Consider the following 14,289-nt stretch of genomic DNA (forward strand, 5'->3'; position numbering starts at 1 on the left):
AAAGTGCTTCTTAGAGGCCAAGATGGCCAAAGTTCATCTCTCATACTTTGGACATATTGTCAGGAGGGACCAGTCACTGGAGAAGGATATCATGTGTGGTAAGGTGGAGGGTCAGAGAAAAAGAGGAAGACCCTCAATGAGATGGATTGGCCAAGTGGCAGCAGTGATGGACTCAAGTGTGACAACAGTAGTGAGGTTGGCCCAGGATCGGACAGTGTTTCGTTCTGCTGTCCATAAGGTTGCTATAGGTCAGTACCAACTTGATGGCACCTAACAACAACAACAACAACAACAGACTTAAAAAATAAGAGGCATTCAAGCCCAACTCACAGTAAAGGGTTAGTCTGCACTGACTCAGGGAGGGGGGAAAAGGAGAGGAGGCAACAGAGCAGCTGCTCTCAGAAAGGATGTTTTTGCACAAGTTGTTCTCATCCTTGAAAGATAAGTAAAACCATTTTCACAAAATGCTTTCAGGCTAGTTCCAGGACAGGATATCTATAGTTACCGATCCTAGTGTTTACTGTTTCCCTAAATTTCGCCTACATAAAAGCCCTTCTCATCTTCTGTACTTTGGGACAATTTGTAATTTTGCAAATTGTTACCCATCTGTAATTGTAATATCCTCTAATAAATCTCTTTACTTTGATCTCAACAGAGTACACAATCTTACTTTGACAGAATAACTGTGACTGCTAGGTAGAGTGGATGGGGTGGGGACAAGAGAGAACGAACAGACCAGATGACAGGAGGCAGCCGTTCAGATGAGAGATGATTAGAGTTTAGCAGTAGAGATGGAAAGAACAGTCTTGAGACCTATTTTGGAAGTAGAATCAACAAAAATTATTAAGTGAAATTTTAGGAAAAGAGAAAAGTCAAGGATGACTCTTAGTTTTCTAGCTTTAGTGACAAAGTAGAATTGAAAGAGAAAAGTTTAAAATGCCCGTTGGAAATACCACTGGCTAGGTTAATTGGAGTCTTGGTGTGGTGCTGTGGGTTAATGTGCTGGACTGCAAAGTCAGTTTAAACCGCAAGGTCAGTGATTCAAGCTCACCAGCTGCTCCTTGGAAACCCTATACAGGGTGGCTATGGGTCGGAACTGACTTGATGGTACTTCACAACAACAACAGACTAATTAGGTGTGGCATGATTGAATAATTTCTGGGTTGAAGCACAGGTTGGCAGTTCAAACCCACCAGCTGTTCCTTGGAAACCCTACAGAGGATCGCTATGAGTAGAATATTAACAAAATTATGAAGAGACTTAACAACAGGTCAGTTAGGCAGTTTGACATATGAATGTAGAGATTATAAGAGAAGAAGTACCATCGAGTTGGTTCTGACTCATAGCGACCCTGTATAGGGTTTCCAAGAAGCAGCTAGTGGATTTGAACTGCCACCTTTTGGTTCACAGTCCAGTGCTTATCCTACAGTGCCATACAGGATAATATTGTATATAAAACTTGTGAGTAGATGAGGTCACCTAGAGAAATAGTGCAGGTATAGAAGAAAAGAGGACCCAGGATTAGATCTTGAGAAATATCAACATTTACACATGGTGGTGAAAAAGGAAAGGAGACTGAGGAAGGTGACGTCCATAAGGAGAAGGAAAACCAGGAGTGTGGTGTCACATCAGTTAAGAGAGGGAAGTGTTTCAAAGAGTCCAATTGAGTTTTATCTGTTTAGAAGTAAAGTAAGATGAGAAGAAAAACAGGGACATTCTAGTAAGCCATAAGAAGGTCATTGGATTCCTTGACAATCTCAGAGCTGGAATCCAAACCCCAGTGAACTAAAGACTGGACAGATGATGAGGAAGTAGAGATGTGAGAATCTTTGTTATGAAGATGGCAAAAGTTTAAACAAATAGAATGAGAGGCCAAACTGGGGTTTTCAAAGAAGAGTGATAGTGGAGCCTATTTGTATCTGAATAGAAAGATCCAGTAAAGGGAGAAAGGCGATGGGATCTAGAAGGATGAAAGGAGAGGTCTTTAATAGGAGGAGAAACACTTCCTTCTTTGTTGCACGAGGAAAGGAAAAGTAGATGCAATTGCAGACAGAATTTTAGATTTCATGACTGAAAGATGAGGCTGTTTCTTTCTCTTTCATCAGTGAAATATGAAGGGAGGTCATTCACAGAGTGAGGGAAAAGAGGTGTGGGGAAGGTTTGAGGAGAGATAAAGGGCATGGAATGGAAATCTAAACTACATGCAAAATTTGTCAGGTAGTTTTGACTACCCATTTAAGCATCGTAACAGAGACTTTACAGTCTTTGTGAGATCTTCAAGAATTATTGTTACTGTTGCTGTTGGGTGCAGTGGAAACCACTGGGACTCCCAGAGACCCAACACACAACAGAACAAAACACTGCCCAGTCTGGCACGATCCTCACAATTGTTTACACTTGAGCCTATTGCTGCTGCTACTGGACCAATCCATCTCATTGGGGGTGGGGGTGGGGTCTTCCTCTTTTTCACTGAGACTCCACTTTACCAAGCATGATGTCCTTCTCCAGGGACAGGTGTTGTTGTTGTTGTAAAGTGCCGTCGAGTTGGTTCCGACTCATAGCGACCCTGTACAGGGTTTCCGAGGCTGTAAATCTTTACGGGGGCAGAAAGCCTCATCTTTCTCCTGAGGAACAGTTGGTAGTTTCAAACTGCTGACCTTAAGGTTCACAGCCTGATTCGTAACCACTATGCTACCAGAGCTCCTTTGTCTCATGTTGGACGTTATTTATTAGTTTGTTTGTGGCGTAGTCCTAGAGATCCGCTCTAACCCCTTAAACTGAGAAATACTTCATAGTGTGTTATATCTAGGGTGTGGTTATGGAATTAGAGGATCTATCATAGCTCCTAGTTACTCAGATACTGGATGCAGAAGCTATCCCCCTCCAAACTAATCAATGGAGTTGCCAACAACTAATTCCATTTATTAATTTCTTTCTACTTAAAGTATCTGTAGAGTTTTCTATTTCCTATACTCTGACTCACATAATGACAAGAAACCTCAGTTGATGGCATATCATATATTTTATATCAGTCACTTAAAATGTGGCTAGCCTTGGACAAATACTTTGTGTTATGACTCAATTTCCTGATTTCTAAGGTGGGGAACATCACACCTACCTTCCCTACCTGTGAATTGTATGAGGAAATGATTAAAATAAATTAGTCGTGTAGTAACACACACTGTGCATTGTGAAAATATTTAATGGATATTTTCTGTCTGCAACCCACTGTATCAGAATGTGAAAATAATTGAAAAATATCATTAATATCACATGTAAGTGAAAGACAATTGAAAAATGGTTGCAACAGTATATCAACAGGGAGCTAACAGAAATTCAAGCTGGATTTAGAAGAGGACGTGGAACTAGGGACCTTAATGCTGACATCACATGAATCTTAGCAGAAAGCAGAGAATATCAGAAACATGTTTGCTTAAGTTGTTTTGTTTATGCAAAGGCATTTGGCTGTGTGGATCATAACAGATTATGGTTAATACTGCAAGGAATGGGCACTCTAAAACAGTGTGCTCTTGTGGAACCTATACACAGACCAAGAGGCAGACATTTGAAAAGAACAAGGGGATACTGAATGGTTTAAAATCAGAAAAGGTGTGCATCAAGGTTGTATTCTTTCACCATACTTGTCCAGTTTGCATGGTTAGCAAATAGTCTGAGAAGATGAACTATAGGGAGAGGAACATGGCATCAGGATCAGAGGAAGACTCATTAACAACCTGCGATATGCAGATGACACAACCTTGCTTGTTGAAAGTGAAGAGGACTTGAAGCACTTGCTGATGAAGATGAAAGAATACAATCTTCAGCATGAAGTACAACTCAATGTAAAGAAAACAGGAATCCTCACAAATGGATCAATAAACAAAATCACACAACATGGAGAGAAGATTGAAGTTGTCAAGGATTTCGTTTTACTTGGATCTACAATACTTAGGGAAGCAGCAGTCAAAAAATCAAAAGACATATTAGGATAGGCAAATATGCTGCAAAAGATCTCTTTAAAGTGTTAAAGAGCAAAGATGTCACTTTGATGACTAAAGTGTGCCTGACCTAAGCCATGGTATTTTCAATTGCTTCATATACATGTGAAAGCTGGACAATAAATAAGGAAGACCAGACAAGAATTGTTGAGATTGAATTATGGTATTGGCAGAAAATACTGAAAGTACTATGGGCTGCTAGAAGAACAAACAAACCTATCTTGGAAGAAGTACAGCTAGAATGCTCCTTAGAGGTAAGGATGGCTAGATTTATATCTCAGGTATTTTGGACATGTTATTAAAACAGACCAGTCCCCAGGGAAGGTCATCAAGCTTGGTAGTGGAGGATCAGTGAAAAGAGGAAGACTCTCTGAAAGACGGATTGACACAGAGGCTACAACAATGAGCTCAAACAAAACAATTATGAGGTCAGCACAGGCCTGGGCAATGTTTCCTTCTGATGTATGTGGGGTTGCTATAAATCGGAGCTGACTCATTGGCACCTAACAACCCACTACATTAACACTTAATGACATTATTTCACATAAATCTCAGAGTAGAACTCTCCCATAGTGTTTCCAAAGCTGTAAATCTTTATGGAAGCAGACTGCCACATCTTTCTCAAGCCTTCAACCTTTTGGTTAGCAGTTGAACACTTAACCACCGTGCCACCAGGGGTCCTTATAAATGAAGAAACTAAGGGTTAAAGTAAAATAAAGATCTATATTTGTGCCTAATGGAATACGGAAATCATCGGACAATATCATTGATATGCCATGTGAGAAAAGTTTTACTAAAGATAATGCAAAACGGCTACAAGCATACATTGACAGAGAACTTCCAAAGGTTCAAGTCAGATTCAGAAGAGGATGTGGAAAGAGGGATATCACTACCAATGTCAGATGAATCTTGGCTGAAAGCAGAGAATACCAGAATGATGTTTACTTGTGTTTTATTGACTACGCATAACTTTTTGATTGCGTGGTTTATAACAAGCTATGGCCAACATTGCAGAGAATGAGTATTCCAGAACACTTAATTGTGCTTATGAGGAACCTGTACATAGACCAAGAGGCAGTTGTTTGAACAGAACAAGAAACACCAAATGTTTTAAAACTAGGTAAGGTGTGCGCCAGGGTTGTATTATATCGCCATACTTATCCAATCTGTATGCTGAACAAAGAATCCGAGAAGCTGAATTATATGAAGAAAAATTCATTAACAAAGTACAATATGCAGATGATACAATCATGCTTGCTAAAAGTGAAGAGGACTCAAATTATTTACTGATGAAGATCAAAGACAGCCTTTGGTATGTGTTGCATCTCAATGTAAAGAAAACAAAAATCCTCACCACTGGACCAATAAACAACATCCATATCAATGGAGAAAAGATGGAAGTTGTCAAAGACTTCATTTTGCTCTGATCAACCATCAATATTTTTCATGGAAGCAGCATTCAAGCGATGTATTGCATTGGGCAAATCTGCTACACAATCTCTTTTAAGTGTTCAAGAGCAAAGATGTCAGTTTGAAGACTAAGGCATGCTTGACCCAACCCAAGGTATTTTCAATGCCGTCATATGCATGTGAAAGTTGGACAGTGAATAAGGAAGATCACAGAAGAATTGATACGTTTGAGTTATGGTGTTGGAAGAAAATATTGAAAGTACCGTGGACTGTCAAAAGAACAAATAGATTTGTGTTGGAAGAAGTGCAGCTAGAGTGCTCCTTGGAAGCCAGGATGGCCTGACTTCATCTCTCATACTTTGGACATATTGTCAGGAGGGACCAGTCGCTGGAGAAGGATATCATGTTTGGTAAGATGGAGGGTCAGAGAAAAAGAGGAAGACCCCCAGAGAGATGGATTGACACAGTGGCAGCATCAATGAGCTCAAACGTAGCAATGATTGTGAGGTTGGCCCAGGACCGGGACATGTTTCATTCTGTTTTGCATAGATAGGGTTGCTATGAGTTGGTATCAACTCGATGGTACCTAACAACAACAACAACAAGGGTTAAGGCAGTTAATATGCCATCACAAGGTCACATGGCTAGTATGCAACAGAATTAAAACTAGACCCTAACTCAGCTGTGCATATATATTTGTTACATTATTCAGGATTCCTGGTTATAGTAATAGAAATTCAAGTCAAAATGACATAACTAAAAAAAGAAAAAGAAATTGACTTGTTTATAGAATTTGAAAAGTTCAAGGATAAGTTTGCTTCCAACCTGGCTAGATACAAACATTCAAATAGTATCCTCAGGAATCTGTTTTTATCTCTCTCAATTTTTACTTCTGTGTTGGCATCATTTTCAAGGCCTTCTGAAAAGCCTTGGGATCAGCTCTGTTAGAAAATCCCCTTCCTTTAGCCTGTGTGTAGGGGACTGCGTCCTGGTGTGGTGCTGCAGGACAATGCACTGGACTGCAAGGTTAGTTTGAACCACAAGGTTGGTAGTTCAAATCCACCAACTGCTCCTTGGAAACCCTATACAGGTTGGAACTGACTCGATGGCACTTAACAACAATAACAGGGAAGTGTAAAGTCTCCTTATATGACTGTGTCATATGCTCAATCCTAGGGCCAGGGGCCACGTTAACTCCACTTGAAATTGAATTGAGAGGTATATGTTTCCCTTACATTACCAATACAGGATTTGATGCTCAGAGAAGTGAACTAATTTTCATAAGATCACTCAGCTAATAATGTGAAAAGTTTCTGACAAAATAAACAAAAATGTTTTGTGGTGACATTTGATCTACAAAATTCCTGTTTTTTTTTTTTTTAGACACCACACTATACCATCCAATTGCAAGACATCGATCACCTACTTCTGTTCTTTCAGATAATAAAATGCCCTGAAGAGAGACAATCCCAGGTTGAGTGTGAGAAGAATACATTGATCAGCCAATCAGTTAAGGGGGAATGCAATATGAGTAACTGTTGAACCTCAATGTTGTAAGCAAGCTAGGTGATTCTCAAACTTTCTCCCAAAGTTTCTGAAACAGCAAAGGAAATTTATATCAAGTAGGATGCTTTGGGCTGCAAGAACAGGAAACACAGCTCAAGTTGGTGTAATCAATGAAGAAGTTTATCAACAGGGAGTCTGGAGCACAGGAGGGCTCCAGCCCCACTGTCAAAGGGGTTCCACCCCATTTCCCTGGTATTCCCTTGATTTGACCTTTTTTTGTCAGTTTGTCTTGATGTTAAGTAGTTTTCAGCAGTAAGTAAGGCAATATATAAACATTTTTGTGTGGGGGGCGTTCATGGTCTAAGGAAAAACAAAACATTTTTTCACTGAACCATATTCCAGAAACCTTACCTTTAGTCACATCCCCACCTCTCCACCAGTACCACTCCTTTGAAGTCTGTGTTTGTAAACCATTCGTGGTCACAGGTGATGAGATGATCATGAGGGTTAGATGAAGCAGATTGTTTACAGTTAGATCCACTGCCGTTGAATCCATTCTGACTTTCAGGGGCCAGATCAACAATAGAACTGCTCTTTTGCTTTTCTAAGACTACACATCTTTACAGGAGCAGAAAGTTACCTCTTTCTCCCTTTGAGTGGCTAGTGGGTTTGAACTTCTGACCTGGATAGCAGTCCAATACTTAACCCACTGTGCTACCAGGGTTCCTTCCCAAAGCTGGTGATGGGTGAAATTCCCTTGATTCATGGCGGCCTTGTGAATGAAGGTCTGAACAACATCAGGGCTTTCCAGAGAAAGGAATGGAGGCATTGAAGCTGGAAAGGAGCTTTCCTAACCCTTGTGAGTCTCAAGAAACAGGATATTGCCTTGACATCCTCTCCTCTTTTTAATGGTTCTAAAAACTCCTTTATAAATCAATTTTGAAATACAAATCATGTTTAAAATAAAAAAGGAAAACATATAGTAAAGGAATAAATCTCACCTTAAATACTCTCAAAAGAAAAATAAAGAAAATACACTTAACAATAAATGCTCTTGTTGAATAAAATACAAGATACACATACTTTAAATGGAACATGAGAGCCGATACAGTCCCAGAAATCCTTTAAACAAACAAGCAAGCTTTGTTTTTCTATGTACACACGTAGAGGCTCTTCTTACATGTACATACAGAATGGGTAAAATTAAGGATCACAAAAGACCACCCTATCTTTGTGACATGCAGGTCGCATCTATAATTCACAAACTGACCCTGACTCATGGTAGGTAACCCCATGTATGGAAAGCAGAGCTGCACGAGTTGTCAAGGCTCTTTTCCAAAATGGATCACTAGACCTATTTTCCAAGGCACCTAGGGTGAGTTTGAAACACTAATCTTTCAGCAGGGACTCCTAAAATAGATTACCAAAAGAATTTTCCCTTCGACCGTATTTAATTCTATTTCATAATATGGGTTGAGTTTGTTTTAGAATAAATCTCCTCTTCCAATTAAGATATTTATCCTGTGGCATTCAGAAACCCCTGGCACTTGGCCACATACATCAATGCCAGTTTAAGAGGCAAGGCTCGAGAACAGATTTTGTGGAAGACTATACAACTGTTCTGAGTCCTGATGTGGTACTGTAGGATAAGCACTGGACTGTAAGGTCAGTTTGAACTGCAAGGTCGGCGGTTCAAACTCACCATCCTGTTTGTCAGAAACCCTACACAGGGTCTCTATGAGAACTGGGTCAAAGCACTTAACAACAACAACAATCCAACTGTTCTGAAAGGGCTAACATTAGAAGGTCCTGAATACAATGGGAGAAAATGTGGAAAGAAATTCAAATTATATAAAAGACCCAGCTCATGGGTCAGAAGGAAGCATGGAAACTCTGTAGGATAAATGTTAGACTGCAAAAGGTTGCCAGTTAGAGCCCACTAGCTGCTCAGAGGGAGAAAGTTGAGACTTTCTGCTCCCGCAAAGATTTACAGCCTTGGAAACCCTATGCTGGGTTGCTATGAGTCAGTACCGGCCAGATAGCACTAACAGCAACAAAATGGAAAGAAAGAGATTGGAGACTATAGTTCTTGGTCCCACTTCAGATCTGGAACAGGACTTATACTTGTGGCTCAATTTTCAGCCAAGCAGTAGATGGGTATATAGGGGGGAAACAACACCAGTGAGGTATGCACACCACACCATAGATTGGTCAACCATTCAAGATCAAAAGCATTACCTAAGGACAAAGTTCAGAAAAGTTAGGAAAGACAGAGGAGGGGAAATAAGAATCATGGAAAGGAAGTGGGAAATGTGGTGTTACACCGAAGGAACTGCAATCATTGAAATGAAACAAAGAATATGATTTGTTGACAGTAAAACTGATGATCTGCTCTGTAAACCTTCACTCAATTCACAATAAAAAGTTAAGAAAAAAATGAAAGAAATCTCTCCAAAGAAATAGATCCGAATGTTAAGGTAATTGTTAGTATTGTAAGTTTTTCTTTCTACTTAAAAAGCATTTTTTGGCTTTGTTTTCATATCTTACATAACATGTCTAAAATGCTTGTAAGGGAAAAATGAACTGGAATAAACAGAGTCTGTGGGTCCAAGGGTCTCACGTATGCACACCTGAACTTTATAACCTCTTCTTGGCTATTCAAAGGACTCATGTCACTTACCTCATTCCTGGTTAAACAAAAAAGGAAATTTAATGTGTTCTATTGTACATGTAATGTTTAAACAGAAAAGTAGATCTAAAATTAAATAATAGTCTGTTTTCTTAGAGACTTAACTCCTTAACAATTAAAATTTTTATTTGAGTAATAACCTGAAATTCATAAGGGATACATTAATTTAGAACAAAATAAAGTTCCTGACTGTTTGAAATAGGATTAAAATTAGTCTTCTACCTGGAAATGTGACATGATTGCTCAAAGGGATATGACTTTAAATTCTCCTGAAAGCACATCTATGTGTAAAATTTCATTTCACAGTATATATACATATATTATACATAATGTATGTATATATATTATAATCTGATACATATATTATACATATATTATAATCTGAGAACCTAATAATACATATATATACATATATTACATAATATATATATTATATACATATATTATATAATACATCATACATATATTATAATCTGAGAACCTTCCAGGTCTTGTTCCATTTAAATGCTCTTCAGCAGTGCTGTCACTGTTTCTGGCAAGCACATAACATAAACCGAGTGGAAGTTTTGAGAATCGAATAATTCTGATTCTGTCCTCAGGACTTGCTGAGTCTACCTATAAGATGAAAGAATGAATGCTCTGCTGTAGGTGGGACAGTTGTGGATTTGGATAGTAAGCCCTGAATCTTGCTCACAAGTGTTCTCAACCAGAGTGATCTGTGCTCAGCTCGAATCTGCAGCTGCTACACATTGGCCCAACAGCACCTACCCTGCAAATACTGGTGCTTCCCATGAATTTTCTATCTGGACATTGTACGAAAAATGAGGAGTGTTGGAAGCCTAGATTTGGATTAGTTCATTTGTATGGCAGGAAAATTTATCGAGATAATGAATTTTTCATATGCTCTATATTCGGAGTCCTGGTGTGGCGCTGTGGGTTAAAGCGTCAGACTGCAAAGTCATTTGAACTGCAAGGTTGGTGTTTCAAGCTCACCAGCTGCTTGGAAACCCTATACAGGGTCGCTATGGGTCGGAAATGACTTGAAGGCACTTAACAACACCAACAACAACAACATATCCTGTGACCACCACCTTCTTTCCAAGTAGGAGGCTCTTGATACTTTCTTGTGTCTCTGTCTTGCTTTCAAGAGCAGTTTTTGTTATGCAAACGTTCAAACTGCCAGATCCTGCTGAGTGTCCCTAAAAGAGAGACTCCGAGGATAACAAGAAGGAAGGAACAATGATCTTCCTCTCACTAACAAAGGGAGTCTTGAGTGAGAGAGGTTCCTGAGAGCTGAGTGCCCTCAGTACAGTAGTCAGAGGAGCAGTGCTGATTACCCAACAGGCAGAGTAAGCACAGGCTTATTTGTGATTACTGACTATTGTTAAGTGCTGTTGAGTCGGTTCCCACTCACAACGACCCTGAATGGGATTTCCAAGGAGTGGCTGGCGAGTTTGAACTGCTGATCTTGAAGTTTAAACCGATCTTGTAGTCCAGTGCTTTATCCTACAGCCCCACATCAGGACTTCTGTGTTTACTGACTGATATGTAGTAAATAGTTTCAAATCAAAGATGTGGTGAAACCTACATAAAACTGTTCACTACAGACTGGTAAATCAGCGTAAGCCAGCCCATGTTTACCTTGTTGACTGGGTACTCTTCCTATCCCTGTCAAAACTCCAAACCCACTGCCACTGAGTTGATTCTGACTCATAGTGACCCAATAAAGGGTTTGCAAGACTGTATACCTTTATGGGAGGAGACAGCCTCATCATTCTCCCTCAGAGCAACTGGTGGGTTTGAACCACCAACCTTGGGGTTAGCAGCCAAATGCCTAATCCACAGTGCCACCAAGGTTCCTGTCAGGGATTGTAAATTTGAAAAGGCTTTGATTCTATAAGAAGGCACTGTAGGGTTAGGAATGGAGTCCTGGTGTGGCACTGTGGGTTAATACACCAGACTGCAAAGTCATTTAAACTGCAAGGTCGGCAGTTCAAGCTCACCAGCTGCTCCTTGGGAACCCTATACAGGGTCGCTATAGGTAAGAATCGACTCGACAGCACTTAACAACAACAATAGGGTTAGGAAAGAGACACATGCCAGCCATTCCTAGTAGCAGAATCTTTGATATGGTAAAAAAATGAAAATTTGTTCACTACAGATTTGTAAGTAAGCACAAGTAGGCCCATACTTACCTTGCTTATTGAGTAATCTGACACTGAATTTTGTGCACATTCTTCCTATGTCTGTCTGAGCTTCCATGTCTTCTCCATTTCCCAGAGATCAAAACACTTTGCCTCACATGAGGTCCTTGTGAGGTTTAAGCAAATTAACATGGTAGTACATTTCCTTACTTTTTTGTTATCACAAGATAGTTCAGGCTCATCTTGTAATTTCTGTCCTCTCCCTGGAATCAACCACTTCCCCAAGGAGCTCTGAGTCCTTGTGTTGGAGAATAGCATTTAGAAACCAAGCTCTAGCTCCTAGATGTGCTCATTGCTACTGGGGTATCATTGCTTCCAGGAACCCGGGCGCTGCAGGATGAGCACTTGACTGCAAGGCTGATTTGATCTGTAAGGTCTAGGTAGATACATATATAAAGATGTATGTATATGCGTGTGTTGTTGTAGTGCTGGTGATATGTACTGGACTGTTAACCCAAGGTTGGTGGTTCAAACCCACCAGCTGTTTCTTGTTAAGTGTCTCTGAGTTGGTTCTGACTCATAGTGACCCTGTGTAAGGTTTCTAAGGTGCAGCTGGTGGATTTGAACCACCAACCTTGGGGTTAGCAGTGCAGTGCTTCTCCTATAGAATTGAATCAACAGCACTTAACAATGACAACAATCTTTATGTATAAATGTATATATGTGAGGGTCTTTAAAAAGTTTGTAGAAATGAAAGTAAAAGATAAAAATAAAAATGCAAACATTATTTCTCAATATAAGCCCATCAAGTTCAAGACACTTTTGTAAGAGCATACCAGTCATTTGTTGTTGGTAAGTACAGTCGAGTTGATTCTGACCCATAGCGACCCTGTATAGGGTTTCCGAGGAGCAGTTGGTGAGCTTGAACCACCGACCTTACAGTTCAAACGGCTTTGCAGTCCAGTGCTTTAACCCACAGCACCACACCAGGGCTCCCAGTCATTAGTCCACCCCTAAAGAGCTCTGGTAGCGTAGTGGTTAAGAACTGGGCTACGAACCACAAGGTCAGCAGTTTGAGACTATCAGCTGTTCCGCTGGAGAAAGATGAGTCTTTCTGCTCCCAGTAAATATGTACAGCCTCGGAAACCCTGTTACAGGGTCGCTATGAGTCAGAACCGACTCCACAGCACATAACAACAACAACAATGAACTGACAGCCCTGGGAACTTAACCATGTCACTGCAGTATTTTTTACGTTATTAACTGAAGAAAAGGGGGTGCCTGTAGTGGTTTTTTTGTTTTCTGGTTTTTTTTAGATTAGGAAACAAGATGTCAGAAGGAGACAAATCAGGACCATAAGCTGGATGCCTAATGATTTCCCATCAAACCTCTTGGAAAACTGCCCTTGTTGGATGACAGGAATGAGCAGAACCATTTTCTTGATAGAGAGGGGCTCTCTGGTGAAACTTCCCCCCATGGCCTTAGGCTAAATGACCAACTTTCTTGGAGCACTCACATAAAAATCAGATGAATCTTGTTCTTTGACCCTCCAGAAAGTCAACAAGCAAAATGCCTTGCACATCCCTAACACTGTTGCCATGACCTTTGCTCTTGACCACTCTGCTGATTTGGCAGCACCACTTGCACTTCTTGATGACCATTGCTTTGATTGTGCTTTGTCTTCAGGGTCGTACTGGAGAAGCCATGTTTCATCTGTTATAATTCATTCAGGAAACGCTTTAGGACACTGATCTCACGTATTTAAGATTTCTAATGAAAGCTTTGCTCTTGGTTGCAGCTGATCTGGCCACAGAGTTTTGGCATCACAGAGCAGAAAGTTGGCTCAACTTTTTCAGTCAAAACTGTGTAAATTGAGATTGTAGCATTGGCTTCTGCTATTGTCTTCTTCATTTAGGGCATGAACAAGATTAATTTTTCCCCTGCACACTGAGGTGGATGGTCTGATGCTGTGGGCTTCATCTTCAACATAACCTAGGCCTTTCTTAAAATGAGTTCTCCATTTGTAAACAGATTTCTTTGGGGCACTGTCTCCACAACCTTTTGTAAAGCATCAATGATTTCATCATTTTTCCATTCAAGCTTCATCATACATTTGTGATTATTCTTGCGTCAACTTTAGCAGAATTCATGTTGCTCTGATGGCGCTTCTCTCTTATATCTCAAACCAGATCCTGTTTAGACATGTTATAAGAAGTTATTGTAATTTTTCATGCAAAAATGTTGAAATTTATGCATTTTTTTGTAATACACATTTTCCATGAAAAATTTGAAGACCCCTTATGTGTGTATAAATTTCACACTGACACATTTTGATACCACGGGGTCCTTTTTAGTAGAAGGATTTTTTCAAATAAGAATGTCTTAAAATGTTCTGTTTATGTAAGAATATCCTTATCACCATAATTCTTTGAACTATGACTGAGAAGCACACAGATGACTCCTGTGTGTGTGTCTTAAAGAAAAGGGGTCCGATCTATGTCTGGAGGAACCTAATACAGAGAGATCACCTATAAACCAAGCT

This window comes from Chrysochloris asiatica, unplaced genomic scaffold (genome assembly GCF_000296735.1).
Source record: "Chrysochloris asiatica unplaced genomic scaffold, ChrAsi1.0 scaffold00003, whole genome shotgun sequence".
NCBI lineage: Eukaryota > Metazoa > Chordata > Mammalia > Afrosoricida > Chrysochloridae > Chrysochloris > Chrysochloris asiatica.